Source organism: Thamnophis sirtalis, unplaced genomic scaffold, assembly GCF_051295495.1.
Source record: "Thamnophis sirtalis isolate CommonGarterSnake01/CBP01778 unplaced genomic scaffold, rThaSir2_p1.2 scaffold_3, whole genome shotgun sequence".
NCBI classification, from domain to species: Eukaryota; Metazoa; Chordata; class Lepidosauria; order Squamata; family Natricidae; genus Thamnophis; species Thamnophis sirtalis.
This window is the reverse complement of record NW_028261383.1, coordinates 150,079,826-150,095,925: the sequence shown is the minus strand read 5'-3', so window position 1 is coordinate 150,095,925 and position 16,100 is coordinate 150,079,826. Positions and strand designations below refer to the sequence as shown.

Genomic DNA, 16,100 nt, shown 5'->3' with positions numbered 1-16,100 from the left:
AAGGGGGGGGAATAGGCATGCAAAGTGGGCAGGGGGGCTGGATCCTAGTCTGATCTGTGACTATCAAAATAAGAACATGATGCCAATGAAATAAATTCTTAATGGAAATGAAGAGTAGTTCTTGGAAGTTAAGATTGTGTGGCCAAGGTTGGGAATCTGTGAAACTCTGCTCCCAATGTTACAAGGCTTTGTGTCTATACTAACAATGCAAACCAGGGGGGGGACCTGGGAACACTCAAGGTTGATCTGCTGGGCAAAGGGACAAAAAACGAGCAGTTTGCTGTAAACCGGTAGATGGCCAGTTCTGTTAACTGAAATGGCAGTGGAATCTGTCCTAATTATATTCCAAAATCTGGTTTGAGTTTTTGTAAATCTACTGAGAGGACATAGGAGTATGTCTGGATTGAACCCAGTATTGTCCTATACTAGCAACAGTATCTAGCTATTTTTTTAAACAACCCACACATTGTAAGATTCCCCATCCTCAAAACTATCCATTTCAATCCATTTTTTTTTAATCATTCTGAATTTCCTTTGAAAGTGACCAGCCCCTCACTGGTTCATGCAGCAGCATATTTCATGTAACTATATAGCAAATGAGGAATCTTTTCAGATGTGTGTGTTTGTGTGTGTTTATGTGTGTTTATTTGCGCACCTTTGAGTCAATCTTTACTCAGGCAACCACTTGAACAAGTACATGCAGTCTTCTTGACAACACTTTTAAGAGTGGTTTGTCATTTTCTTTTTTCTTTTTTTTTTAAAGCACTGAGAAAGAGTGGCTAGGGCAAAGCTACCAACTAGCGTCATGGCTAAGCTAAGGCACGGCTAGAATTTAGTGTGTCCTGGTTTTTAGTTTCCATGTCTTTAACCACTACACATGACTGGCTCTCCTTCATAGCATTATTATGAGGGAAATCGCTAAAAATAATTGTCCGGATGTATGGAAGGTATAGGTAGCTGTGTTGGTGCATGAGCAGCCAATTCAAAAACAGCAAGGGAGGGCAATAGTTATTTTTGAATGAGTTGAAGTGTCACGATCATATAGAGTAATGTAACAATTTTGTTGGTTCCAATAAAGCAGCAGTAAGGAATCTTGTGTCCTTCAGATATTTAATACTGTAAAACACTTTCCACAATGTTTTACAATTGGTCACATTGATTTGGGCAAAAGGGAGCTAAAGTCCAAAACAAAGTGAACATCAGGTTACCTACTGCTGTAGTAAAGATTGAGCTCTGTTGCGTTTTTATGACTAAATGCAACCCTGTTATACAAAGTCAGCATCAACTTGTTTACTTTAACTGGCAGCAATTTTCTGGCACGGCTTTTATCAGGGATTTATAATGACAATTCCTATGAAAGATCAATCAGACCTTATGTACAATTGTGGTCCCTCTGTCTAGGTTATTTTATTAATGTAAGACAGTATCCCAAAACTTGATACTTTTCAGATGAGTTGAACTGACTTGATCATGCTTAACTGGTATGAAGGGGAATTATGGGATGGGGCCACTCTGAGAAGGGCTTATGAAAGTGTTATATTTCACTTGTGCAATCTAACAGTATTTCTTCCTGATGCACTTCTCCCTATTAATACTAGCAGTACTTTTGTAAGGATAAAATGGAAAAAAATATAACTGACAACCATTTGCATTTTTCTCCCACTAATTGGGGGAGGGGTCAAGAACCGTGACCCGTCAAAACCGCGGAGGACAAAATCGCGCTCGACGAAAGTGTGCATTTGACGTCATCACAGCACGACGAAAAAAATTAAAAATTTAAATAAAAATAAAATTAAAGCAAGCCGATTCACATAAAGTTAAGGGTTAGGCTTAGGCTTAGGGTTAGGTTAAGGGTTAGGGTTAGGTTTAGAGCGTTAGGGTTACGTTTAGCGTTAGGTTAAGGGTTAGCATTAGGTTTAGCGTTAGGTTAAGGGTTACGTTTAGGGTTAGATTTAGGGTTAGGTTTGGGGGGGTTAGGGTAAGGTTTTTGCTTTATTTTTACATTTTTCGATCACAGCGCAATGTTTTCGTCGCGCTGTGATGACGTCAAATGCGCGCTTTTGTCGAGTGCGATTTTGTCCTCCGCGATTTTGTGGTGGAACCTCAAGAACACATCTCTTGCAGACCCTTATTCTTTCAGCTACAGCTATCTGGATTTCCTCATCCACAAATTCCCCTATTTTAAAAAAAAAACAAATGAGGGAATTAAATTTTCCTTACAGAGCGCAATGTTCTAAAAATATAAGACCTGTAATCCCTGTTTTATGAATGTCCAGTTTACTTTATGGCGTACTCATCCATAGCATTAAAACCATTCACAAACCTGGAGGAGGGGGCAGGGCACACAATTCTTTAGGGCAGGACTATACCAAATTCCTTTTCAGTGGTGGGATTCAAACAATGTAATAACCAGTTCTCTGCCCTAATGATTTCTTCCACCAGCCAGTTCACCAAAATGCTCAGAAACCTAACAACCAGTTCTCCCAAAGTGGTGCAAACTGGCTGAATCCCACCTCTGCTCTTTTTGACAAGCCCACACAACAAGAGGCATGTAGCATAATCAGACTGCAAGAGCAGCAGCTCCTCAGTGCAGATGCCCACTGCTAAGTTCAGCTTTCCTAGCTGCTTGTTGTGTGAGGAGACTGGAACTGCAAGAAATCACCCACCCCTCCTTTTCTGAGATACAGAAGCTGACGCCAACAATGCCCACAAAATACATCTCTTGTGGCTGCAGGAAAAAAAAACTGAGCCAGAGGGTGGGGGAAGGAATCAGAGGGCAGCTGGAGGACACAGGGAAAACACAAATGCAAAAATCCCGCTAGCCAAGGGAAGAACGGAAGCAGCACACATGCTTGTGCACCCAACCCAGTGACTATAATGGGGAAAGGCTACAATCTATAGAGGGAGTGGGACTTAGATCCAAATGGATTGGGAGAAAATGAAGCAGAACACATCTTCCTCATTTCCCAGTTCCCTCCATTCTGTGCTGAATCCAGCTGGTTGAGTCAGCCAGACGCAGCAAAACAACTCATTATTCTTATCATCCCTCAGCTCAGCCTCCCACCTCGTATGCTGAAAGGCTCTTATTAATTAACCACTGATAACGACTTAGCTATACTCTGCAGTAGGGGAAATAAAGGGACATGAAGCATTACTCTCAAGTAAGTCAGCAGAGGAGAATACATCAGGGCCAAGCAGCATTAAATGCTCCCTCTCACAGCATGTTTTGTATTGGCTCTGCTATCTCCCTTTAAAACAATCTGCTTTTAAAAAACCTTACAGCCTTTTTTCAATCCTTTATGGCCAAAAGCACCCTTTCCCTCTCAAGAAATTGCCCGCTCTGCATTATCATGGAAACCATCTCTGCCATAAAAAGCTTAGATACCCTTCATATCATTATAGTTTATATCAGGTCTGTATTCAAAGATTTTATATGAAGAAGGCAGGCGGGCTGGCCTCCTTGAATAATAAAACCACTACATTTATTGCCTTTAATATCCTTATAATGCCCATTACACATACATTTTCAATTCCACAAAACATGGAAGAGTATAATTGCTAAAATTATATTGTAACTTTCAAAGCTGTCAGGATCATAAAGCACTGGTAAAAACTTTAATAAAGCAACACTTATGTTTTTGCAAAATAAAAGGCTTGAAGCTTGCATGCTAAAAGTGCAGTGTGAAGTTGTGGGATATACTTCTGGATAATATGAAAGGAGCAGCTAACATCCTGTTGCAATCAAGTTATTAATTCCTTACATGTTTTGCTCAAAATACAGTACAAAAATGTTGTTTGAAGCCCCATCATTTTCCCACAAGGCCTCCTTAGGCCTCTCCTATGTAAGGGGAGATTGAAGGAATTCATTGCTATGGGAAAAGAAGCCTGCATGCAAATGTTATAGGTACATAGATTTTGAGACAATGCTGTGTATCTTATCAGTTTTTAGGTTTGAAATAATAATACTTGATCAAGTCCATCAAAAGCATTTTAACACATATATTCCCTAAATTCTTATGCTTCCTAGGGGCTTAACGGACAATTACAAATGAAGTTTCATTTACAGTACAGGAATTAGGCTACTCAAAAATACTACAATATTGTCCGCTTACGAAAGATATGGACCAGGCCAATACAAAATATCTAATTACACAGAGTTCCAATGACTTTGCAGGCCGGAAAACAAGGACAACAATAATCAGTTTAGGAATGCTAGCCTAAACCAGAATCTGTCCACTTCTGCTCCATCGGGACAGATATTGTTATCTATGATGAAAGCATGGAGGCTCATCTTTCAACCTGCAGCCAAACCTGCTTGCAGCTATTTTCCAGTTGGTCCAGCATTTTCTGAGCCAGACTCTCTGCAAGAGTGCATCAGACAAACCCATTAACCAAGAGCTGCAAGCTCTCAAAACCCAATGAGTGGAAGGGAGGTTTTCCCTGCCCTGTTTGCTGGAAGCAAAAGTAGGTTACAGTGTGTTGCAGGAACCTTTCTGTGCATTGAAGCATAGGGTGGGAAATATATTGGACCTGAGAGGCTGTCTGACAAGGAAATATAAAGACAACCACCTCATGTTTAGAAAGAAGTAGTTCTCATCTGCCACTGCTTCTCCTTGGAAAAATACTTGGTCTTTACAGGAATTGAATTCTAGCTCAGGTTTTTGTTTTGGTTTTTTTCTTCCAAGTTCAGGAAATCTGCCTAGGAACTGTCCAGAAATAATACAATCAAGTAAGGGAATAATTGGTTCACAACTGACAAACTACTGTCCCTCAGCGCCCCCTTGTGTAGTACACTTATAGTGTGTTATAAACTCTCATACAAACTTAATATAAATGGAGTTAATATGTGTGTTTTGGTAAAAATTGGATCTGAATTCAAATTCTTACTCAGATAAATAAGCTCCTAGGTACCTTTGGGCATGTTAAATCCTGTCAGTTTCAGTCCACACTTTGCTAATATCCTGCCTTAATTATTGCAATATACATTACATATGGATCTATCCCAGTGGTGAAATTCAATTTTTTTTACTACTGGTTCTGTGGGTTTGGCTTGATGGGTGTGGTGTGGCTTGGTGGGTGTGGTAGAGGAAGGATACTGCTTTTGTGCACATCTCTATCCCATAACGCTATCACGTTCACTGCAAATTATTTTTAGTCAGATAAAATACTGCAGTGACATGGTCCTTGTATAGAAAATGTATGGGTTTTCTGATTCTGCCTTTACTTTACATAGCAGAAAAGACGAAAACAAAAGCCAGGGTCAAGATGTGTGTAGTGGATCATGGCACAAGATTGCTGTTGGCTAAAACTTGTTCAAAACCCAACACTTGAGCAGTTGGGAGTAACAGAACCATTTGCAAATTCATTAAACATCAGAAATCAGCATTTATCATAATGTCCCTGTACCTTACACAGCTGTAAGTTTTTTGTACATTCCAAACATATAGAGGTTTTTGTATATAGATTTTCCTTTGCAGATGCCCACACATCTGCTGCATAAACATTCAGGGTAGCTGCACTGTGACAACCATAGAGACTGAGTAACAGCATGAATCCACAGTGTAATTCTATGAAAGGACCTATTGTGTTAAATAGGAGTGGTGTGTGAGAGAGAGAGAGGGAAAGAGAGAGAGAGAGAATTAAATTGGAAAACAAAGATCTTTGGAATCCCAAAGATCTGCACTAACAGGAACCCCTGCCAATGGATGAGTCTGCCTCTAGACAGGAGTATCCTATAAATCCACTCACCAGCAATAGTCTCTGTCCTGTCAAAGAAGCATCAACAAACAAAGGCTGAATAAAACAAGGCTGTGGGACATCACAGTGACTGGACAAGATATGGCAAGTTTCTTCTGGGTGCAGAATGGGCAAAGGTGTTGATGTATTGTGTCTTTTTTAACATACGTCAGAGAGACTGCCTTTCTTCACTCAAAAGAGATCCCAAGCTGAGAGAAATGAATCTCAAGCTAGATCTATTGGAAATAGTGACCTGGATCTCTGTAGGAACTGACTAGCTTCTGCAAGGACCTCTACTGTGTCCTTGCAGAACCTCAGGCAGAAGTGCCTCCAAGACTATGAGCTGGGAAATCTGTTGTTCAGTTTGGGCCCCAGCTGAGGTAAGCCCTGATTTTCTATGCCTCAGTCTTCTTAGCAAAACGAGGACCGTCATATTTGAACTCCCTGCAGAACAAGGATCACTTAAAGTGCATACATGGAGTGCTTTGAACATGAAGTATTCATTAAGCAAGCCACTTCTTTTAAAGCCAAGGACTCAGAAATGGAATACATTTGCTCATCCGGCTCGGTGTGTTTGAAGGCATTTTGTTTCCGAAGGGGGGGGGGCGCTTCTTCTACAATTTATTCTTCTTCGCGTGAGGAAGCTCATTTAAGGAGACCGGGGGAAACCGCCTCGAAGGCTGCAAACTGAAATGAACTCGCTGCGTCAGGAGCGAAAACAAAGCGGTCAAAAGGAATGCCAAAGAGAAGCATTCTGGGATGGACTTCGAAGTTTGCATTTCGGGACGAGGGGGGGGGGGCGCAGGGAAACTTCTTCCGAGAAAGGCGCTTGGCCAGCAGCCTCCGGCGCGTCCTTCATCCGCTCCGCAGCCACAACCCAAATGCCCTTCTCCGAGGGACGCCCGCGCGGCTGCCAAGCGATTCCCCACCTCGCCCTCCCTTACAAGGCTCGAGCTGCCGGCGGGCGGCGCGAGAAGGGAGGGAAGAGAAGCAACTTCCTCGAGTCACACGGGCGGGGAAGGGGGGGGAGATCAAACTGCGGGGCGTTCACTTTCCACGGGTTGCGCGCGGCCAGACAACACAAGAAGGAAAAAAAAGCACGCAGCAGCTTCTCCGGGGTGGGAGGGGGGGCGGTCGATGGCTGCTCCCAGAAGGACGGCTGGACGGGGGTCGGGATTGGTGCTCTGAGGCAGCTGGGAAACTCCCCAATCTCTCTTATCTCCTCCTTCCTTCCTTCCTCCCCCCCCCCCGCTCCCTTTCGTTTGTCGCTCCCAAGATCTGTCGACACCCCACCCACAAACAAGAAAACAAACCCAGAGGCCATTAGAGGCTGCGTGCGCTGCACGACGCTGCTGCAAAGGTGCAGGGCTGGTGGAAGCGAGGAGGAGAGGCAGATGGTTTAGGTTTTGCGAGTCCCTCCTCTCTTTCCCCCCCCCTCCCCAAACCCCGCAGCCTTGCCCAGCTTGCAACCGCCAAAGGTTTTCTTTTCCCATCCAGCGAAGTAGCGGCAGAAGCGGGTGGGCGCTCGCGCTCTTTCCCCCGCCCCGCCCGCCTGCCTGCCTGCCTCCTTCCCTCCCTCTCAGGGCTTTTAGCCCAAACCACCCTGTTCTCTTCCAGCGTGTGAGTCACGCTCAGGGAACTGACTGGCACAGAAGCCTTTCCCGCCCCGAGTGAGGCGGTCTGGTAATTATCCTCACTAGGGAGACCGGCAAAGGGGGGGGGGGGAGGCGAGCTTGAATTCAGCAGCATTGTCCTCCCGGTTCAATTCAAGCCCAGTCCAAATTGCTTTTCAGCCAGGTAAAACGTAGGGGCTACATAACAGCCAGAAGGCTGAGCTGTCCGCCCAAACAGCAACTGTGGGTGCCGAGTTTCCAACAGATTAACAGATTCCCCTGTGTTGAGGAGGACTGCTAGCTACATTTACAGAAATAAGAGGAGGAATCGTCCTTGTAACGACCTCTGCACTCCAGCCTATCTGTGAGAATCCGTGAATGCCTCTGGCTATCTATCTATCTATCTATCTATCTATCTATCTATCTATCTATCTATCTATCTATATCTATCTATCTCTATATATAATGCAGGAAAGGATGGGATAACCGTACTCCTTTGGTGCAGGAATCCCCATGCCTGCAGAGTATGGGGATGGTTAAGCAGCTGGTACAAAAACTACCTAGGTGACATTGAGCCTGTTACTCTCTCAGTCCTATCTACCTGACAGGGTCGTTGCCATGGGGAAAAAACTGGAGGAGGCCATGCCACATCTGACATCTTGAGGTCCTCCAAAGTGAGATAACATACTAACAGATAAGGAATCAAATGATTGCTGACTTTTAAAAAGCCGAGAAGAGACTTTGGAATCATATACAGATAGTCCTTGACTTACAACTATAATTGAGCCCAAGGTTTCTGTTACCAAACAAGAAAGTGAATGTTGAGTGAATTTTGCCTCATTTTATGAGCTTTTTTTTGTCACTGTTCTTAAGTGAATCTGGCTTCCCCATTGACTTTGCTTGTTGGATAAAGGTTGCTAAAGGTGAGCCCATGGCCCTGGGACACTGCATAAATATGAACCAGATGCCAGGCATCTGAATTTTGATCGTGTGACCCAAATGCTGAAAAAACGGTCATGTCACTTTTTTCTCAGTGCTGTTATACCTTTGAATGGCCACTAAACCAATTGTTATAAGTCAAGGACTGCAACCCCTGCCTAGTACAAGAATCCACTTCTGCAGCAATCCCTATAGAGGTCCATCTGGCCTGTTTAAATATTTCTAAGGAAAGAAAAATGTCTACCACTTTCAAAGCGTTCTGTTAAGAAATTCTTCCTTGTATTCAAATGAAATCAACATAATACATGCATTACATTTATATGCCGCCAACTCCCATTGACTATGTGTTCCTTGTCATTTAAATCCAGTATTTGTCTTGTCTCCTAAAACAACAGTGAACAAATTTACCTTGTCTTCCACATGGCAGCCCTTCAGGAGTAGCTGTCATGTCTCCCTGTTCTCTAGACTAAACATACTCAGTGCTTCTGGCCATTCCTTCTAAGTTTTTTCTTCCATGCCCAGAGGTAATTTTCTTCCTGAAATATGGTGTTCAGAACTGACCCCAGTATTTAGGTGCAGATCAACAAAGAATAGAAAAGAGTTTTAACTTCTTAAGCATGACACTATATTTCTATTGATACAGTCAGGATTGCATTGTTTCCCTCCCCCTAGCTCTATTACACTGTCACCGTATATTCATTTTGTTATTAACCAAGATGCCCAGATCTTTTTTACACATGCTGTTCTTCAACATAGTGTCTTCCATCCTAAATTCATGTCTGATTTTTCTACCCAAATGAAGGATTTTGCACTTGTCTTTGATGAAATTCATCTTCCTGGCTTGTAGTTCGTCAGGGTCTTCCTGAATTCTGGTGTGGTCCTCTATAAAGTGTTAATCTATCCACTCTTTGGTGTCATCCACAGATGGATCTGATAATTGTATATTCTAGCCTTTCTTCCAAGCCTTATATATAAATATGTTGAACAACACAGAGCTAGAACCGAGTACTGTGATGTGCTATTCAACATTTTCTAGCCTGATGCAGTGCCACTAATGTATAATCATTGGGTACAACTGTTCAACCAGTTCTACCTCTATGTAATGGTAGCATAATCCACCTCACATTTCCCATCTCTGCTCTTAGGATTTCATAAATGGCTGTTTGGACAAAAGGAGACTTAAGCAATAAGTAACAGTTGTTAAGGAGTGCCTAGAAAAGCTTTGGAATTTGGAGCAGTGAACTATCAAATTTGGGTTAAGTGGTCATCTCAAACATTATTTTTTCATCTTCCATTGCCTTGTGACATTTGAAACATATCTAAGAAATCCTTACCTAATTTGTAAACTATGTCATTACTTCAGGTGCAACCCTAGATTCTAAAACACATGCTTCCCAAAGAAATTCTAGCAATGGCATAAATGTTTGATTTATCACTGTTGTCTGATAGAACAAGTTGACTGGATTTACAGAATCAATAAAACCACAAAGGATAAGTTCCCACAGCTCACCAAGTGATTGTTAGTATGGCTTAGGTATTGTGTGAAGCCAGTCATACTCTCTTTTTCTAAGTCACTGCACCTACTGGCTAAGGTAAGTAATCCTAGAATACTACAGGAATTGTCCTTCAATAAGTCAGTGGAAATGGAATAGCTAGTGAGTCTATATTAGTGCTTGATAATACAGTATGTCAGTGGCATAATAGAAATCCCTAGCCAAGAATTGCATTGCTGTCCTGAAACCTGACAACCAGATCTAAGTCACTAGAGAAATTACATGTAGCTTAGGCATCCTAAAACAGTGTTTTGTTAGGATGGTTAATAAACTATGGTTAAACTAATGAGTAAGACCAACATGTGAACTTATTTATTGGCTCAGCTCTGATGTCATGTCAAACAATGTCTCTAACTAACCACAAAGTAGGGTAGTTTGGTTCTATTAGTTCTGATTCTTGACCCAAATTCCTTCCAAGCTGAGTGGGAGTCAAATCATAATTCATTTTATACATCACGTTTTCCATCCTTTAAAATGCAAATAATGGATTAATCTGTCAAATCATATTTTCTTTCTTTTTTTAACCAAATTACAATCAACTTGGCTATTTCCAACTTCTTTCTACTTAGCATCTTGCTAAGGCAGATCAGACTTATTGTTTAAAACCTAAAAATGCTAAACTGCAAATATTACAATCACAGTTAGCAAACTCAGTTCAGACTTTAATTTCCAATGTAGATTTGTTGGTTGGTTGGAATCCATTTCTGGTCAGGTCATGCCCAACTCTGATTAAAATCTCCTTAGTAGGGAATAAGGTATAAAAATGGGCTTACTTTTTTAAGCATAAATAAATGCATAATCTGGGGCACAGTTTCTCATAATTTGGATATATTACATGCCTTAAAAATCTAAGTAATTGAAAAGAATACCTAATTCCAAACAAAAATAAACTCCATAAGATATAACTTTGTTTTTATTTACATTATTTATTTAAATTTATTGGCTGCCAACTCCAATAGATTCCATTTTTATAATAGAATTGAGGTTTTGGTTCAAAGAAGAGAATTGTTGCACTGAGGTTTTTTTTCTGCTGCAGTATGAGTAAAACATAAATATGAATCGTTTACAGTTACAGGTAGTCCTCGACTTACAGCAGTTCATTTGGTGACCTTTCAAAGTTACCACATCACTGAAAAATGTAATTTATGACCATTTTTCACACTTACAACCACTGCAGCATCTCCATAGTTACATGATCAAAATTCAGACTGTCAGCAACTGTCTCACATTTATGACAGTTGAAGGATCATAGGATCATGTGATAATCTTTTGTGACCTTCTGACAAGCAAAGTCGATGAGTAAACCAGATTCACTTAACAACCATGTTACTAACTTAACTGCAGTGATTCACTTAACAACTGTGGCAAGAAAGGTTGTAAAATGGGGCAAAACTGACTTAACAAATGTGTTGTTTAGCAACATAAATTTTGGGCTCAATTGTGGTCATGTTGAGGACTACCTGTATTTTCTTCTTGTGAGCTGCCCAGAGTTATTGGAAATCAGGCAGTAAAAAAGTTAAATAAGAACTATGTTTGCACTTTGTACTATTCTAATTGCTTATTTGGTTTTGCTTTAGCTTTTCTATTCACCCATCCAAACATGGTTTATTGAATAAACCCTGTCTTAAACCATGACTTGGTCATGAGTCTTGGGAATAGAGTACAACGTTGAGAATTCCTTTGATCCTTTTTAGGGCCATGATTGCTAAAATGTAGTTAAAAATGTCTATCCAATATTTGCTTAAAAAAGCAAGACTTTCAGTGCTGTGGTTAATTTGTCATCCCTCCTCATCTCTAGAAAAACCAGAAAGTTATTAAAATCGTACAAAATAAAGAAAAGTGCCAGTTTCTATTCTCTATCTGGTTTTGCATAATTCTACATTAAAATGGATGAGAATTATATAAGAATCAGATTTTCTCATAATTTTTTTATTGCACACAACTTTATAAAGATCCTGTAATCTACTGGATATCATGTTTCTCAACAGACGAGTAGACTAGAACAAACAAACACAGGGACATCTAATTCATGGAACAAGTGATTTAGTTTAGGAAGCACTGTTACTAATACTCTTGAGTGTTGAATCAAAAGTCATTACCTGAAGAAAGACTTACTCTTTCTCCGGCCACACTGGATTTTCAAATTATGGTGCATGGACTATATAAAGTTAAAGATAAAGGTTTCCCTCACACGTATGTGCTAGTTGTTCCCAACTCTAGGGGACAGTGCTCATCTCTGTTTCAAAGCGAAAAGCCAGCACTGTTCGAAGACGTCTCCATGGTCATGTGGCCGGCATGATAAAAAAACGAAGGGACACGGAACGCCATTACCTTCCCACCAAAGGTGGTCCCTATTTTTCTACTTGCATTTTTACCTGCTTTCGAACTGCTAGTTGGCAGAAGCTGGGACAAGTAACGGGAGCTCACTCCGTTATTTGGCGCTAGGGATTCAAACTGCTGATCTTTCTGATCGACAAGCTCAGTGTCTTAGCCACTGAGCCACCTTTGATGCACTATATAGATGTACTGTATTCAGACAATGCAAAGGCCAAGGTCACAAAATCACAGCTAAGGACCACACCTTTTGAGAGGGAAGGTTATGTGGCCATCTTGTGTAGGTTATTATAGAAAGGAAAAGAAAGCATTCTGTTGTTACAGGTAGTCCCCGACCACAGCTAAGCCCAAAATTTATGTTGCTAAATGAAGAGAATTTTGCCTTATTTAGGACCATTCTTGCCACAGTTAAGTGAACACTGCAGCTTTTAAATTAGTAACAGTTGTTAAGTAAACCTGGCTTCCCCATCGACTTTGCTTGTCAGAAGATTGCAAAAGACCCCAGGACACTGCAGTTGTCATAAATATGAGTCAGTTGCCAAGTGTCTTTAGTTTTGACCATGGGGATGCAATGGTTGTGTCAAAAATTGTCATAAGCCACTTTTTAAAAAGTGCCGTTGTAATTTTGAATGGTACTACATGAACTGTTGCAAGTTAAGGATTGCCTGTATTGCATTTATTTATCTAAGGAGGAGACAATCTTGTGCGTCTTCCTCTCTTATGGACCAAAACTCACAGCTATCACAAAGGAGTATGGATTTGCTGCTCTGACTTGGGTAGATCTTGAGCTGAATATGTAGCCATGCTGTCTGTGGAAATCACAAACTAGCAAACCATGTTTCAGAGTCCAGCATGCTGGCTAAACCCAAACCATATTATCAGTTTATAGTTCATTGCATCACATGAACCCAGGAAACTCAAGTTATTCTTAAGATTGATGAAGAACATATGCAGTGCCCTGCTGGATCACACACTTGGCCCATCTATTCTAGGAGCCTGTTCTCACAGTGGCCAACCAACTGCCTAAGAAAACTCTCTAGTTGGCCAGGAAGGTGGCCTTCTTAAGAGATAGGCACATTGCCATTGATAGCCAGGATTTTCATGAATTGGTCCAGTCTTTTTCTGAAGCCCAGCTAAGCTGGTAGCCAGGCTAACCATGGGCAGGTATGTTATATGACCACAACCGTAATTAAGATACATGTTGTGGGTTACCTACATTAGTCTACATTGGTTAAGAAGTTACAATTAGCTGTATAAATGCATTTCACCAAAAGACAAATCATTTATAGACCCAATGTGTGAATTCACCCAAGACAAGACAACCCAATAGATTATGGCTTAATGTGGTATGTTGATCTAGTCAATGAATAGCAGCTTATTTATCAATTTGGAAGTATGCTAAGAACCAGATAGACCCATTCAGGAAGGTTGGGATTTACCTGGGACCAAAACACAAGGTCAACAGCAGAAGATTCTAGAGCGGGAGTAGTAATCCACCCCCACCCACAGGGTTTAGCCAAACCAAGCTTCAGAAAATGAGGACTTTTGCTGGTGCTTGAAATGAGAAAAGGATCTCTTTTCCCTTCTTCCTATGAAGGTGAAGAAGCTAGCTAAGACGGTCTCATTAGCATACCCACCTCTTCCAGGGTGAAATGGCTCCAATGAAAGTGTTTTTCATGAAGACTATGAAAATCCAGGCGCTGCGCCGCAAATGCATTTATTCTGCAAACTCATTCACCTTCTTATGGTGGGATAGGGATGCCACCTCCCAATTTCACCTGCGAGGCAGCTGAGAGAGCAGGCAGGACGCAGGGCGAGACAGCGCAGCCTCCCAGAATAGCTTTTCACCCGTCTCTCCCCAGAGCTCCGAAGGGTTGTTATTACCAATATCCTCCTCTATTAATTTACAAACCCCACCCCTGTTCTGGATGCCCAAATGCCTTCAGAGCTCTATTAAAACACCGTTCTCGATTAAATGTTCTTAACTGAGGACGGGAACTGGGCTTCCCAAGTCTAATCAACAATTCACGGCCAAGGGAAGTTACGAAAAGGAAAACACCCAATGGATCGCTTCAGGATCCGAAGAGAATCGCTCGGGTAGCCTAAGCACTAGATCACACGTCATTCTAGGTGCTTCGTTTCATTCAGGGGACCTCTAGAAGCCAGGATTTCCTCTAAGCCGCTGGCCAGACTTCCAATTTTAGATCTCTTTTCGGATTTAATAGGAATGTTACTGTTTCTTAAAGGGCTTGGGAATAGACCGCAAAAAGGAAAAACGAAACAGTCGGGGATAACTTGCTTGAGAAGAAGCCCCCCCGCCGCCCCCCCGTTTGAATCCCTCTTCTTGAAAGTGGGGAGGCGGTGTTTGTCCGCCCCCGCCAGGGCTCTCGACTGCTTTAAAACAATGTCCAGGAAAAAGAAGAAAAACCGCACGGAATCGTCCTGCCTTTGGGACCCGGGGGATTGCGAGTGGCGGCAGCTGCCGCAGGCAGGGCATGAAGGACGAGAGAATAAGGCGGGGGGAAAAGTGATGGTGAAGCAAGGAGGACTCCCAGGCTCCGCCTGGATCGGATCCGATCAACTCGGTGGGATCGTCTGGGGTTCCCCCCCTCCACGCTCTCCCCCCCCCACCAGTCACGCGTCCCGCACGTCCCGCGCCCGCTTACCTGGCGGAGGAAAGCTCTCCGGAGGCAGAGATCTGGGGAGCCGGACTGCAGGGCGGCGGCGAATCCGACGGGGGTTCCCAGCCGCTTCCTCTCTCCCTTCCTCTCCGTCTCCGTCGGGGAGCAGGTGGCTGTTGAAGCCCTGGCGCTGATGTCACCAGGCTGCTGCTGCTGCTGTCTCCTCCCCAGCCCCATGCAGGAGGCAGAGGCGAAGGCAGGACGATGAATTATTTAAAGGTGCAGGAGCCTTGCAGGCAAAGGCGAGGGAGATCGAAAAGCGGTGTGTGTGTGTGTGTTACTCCCGTTGCCTAGTCCAGTTACCGCCCGCCTCCCCTCCTGCATGTACCCAGAAATGGGGACACGGGGAGATCCCTCCGGCTAAGGAGCGAGTTCGGGGGTGGGGGCAGAAAAGATCCTTAGGAAGAGGGATTCCCACCCACCCTCAATCTTCGTACTCCAGGAGGTCACTAATGGGTAGATGTCACGCGGTTGGTTGCAGGCGGACGCACATCACCCTGGGTACCTTAATGCACCCCGGGGAACAAACAGCCGCGAGTTCTTTCCCTACAGCCCTCGGATGGAGACACCGGCCCTCCCTCCCTCTTTCTCTCTCTCTCTCTCTCTCTCTCTCTGGGAAAACGCGAAGGCTGCGAGCGTCCACGGGATCATCTCCGTGGTTGGAAGTAAATCCTACCGCAGTCAAGAGGATTTATTCCAGCGGGGGGAAAGACGCTTAGGTCGGGCAGTATTAATTGCGCCTTGCGGACGGAGGGGGAAGTAAATCACACGGACGGAAAGAAAGGCCCTGGCCAGACCTCCGAGTCGGACCGAGTAGCCTTGTCAACAAGCTACTCCAAGCTCACAGTGAGGGGGCCCTAAGTAGGACACGCATTGGACCCACCCCGCTTTTTATAACTCCTTGGGCAGGAGCAGCTCCAAAAGGGACTATGGTGGTCCTATATAGTAACGATACTATACAACTGTAATGTATGTGATACTATACAACCCACTCCCACAAGGAAGCCCCGTTTGGCTGAATGCTTTTCTCTCTCTCTTCATTGGTTCAATTGCTGTGTAAGAGGATGGGATGGCAATGAGACTCAATGAGTATCCTGTTTCTTTCTGCTATACTGTGTAGGGAATACATACATGTGGATCACCTGGGCAATCAAGTTGGTTGCTTTACCTTTTTCAAATAAATAAGGATGGCTGGTGCTCAACGCTGTTATTTCTTCACTTTGGCTTTTAACCAATTCTGTAGC

The 16,100-nt window shown here is 43.0% G+C and overlaps 1 protein-coding gene across 1 annotated transcript in view; it reads right to left on the bottom strand.

Annotated features, from left to right (window-relative positions):
* BAZ2A (bromodomain adjacent to zinc finger domain 2A) overlaps positions 1 to 15,004 on the bottom strand; it is a 63,463-nt gene extending 48,459 nt beyond the window's left edge. The window contains exon 1 of the mRNA XM_087710389.1: positions 14,842 to 15,004. The gene's annotated coding sequence lies outside the window, so the exon portion shown is untranslated. The remainder of the gene's footprint in view (positions 1 to 14,841) is intronic.
* Between the last annotated feature and the right edge of the window lie 1,096 nt (positions 15,005 to 16,100).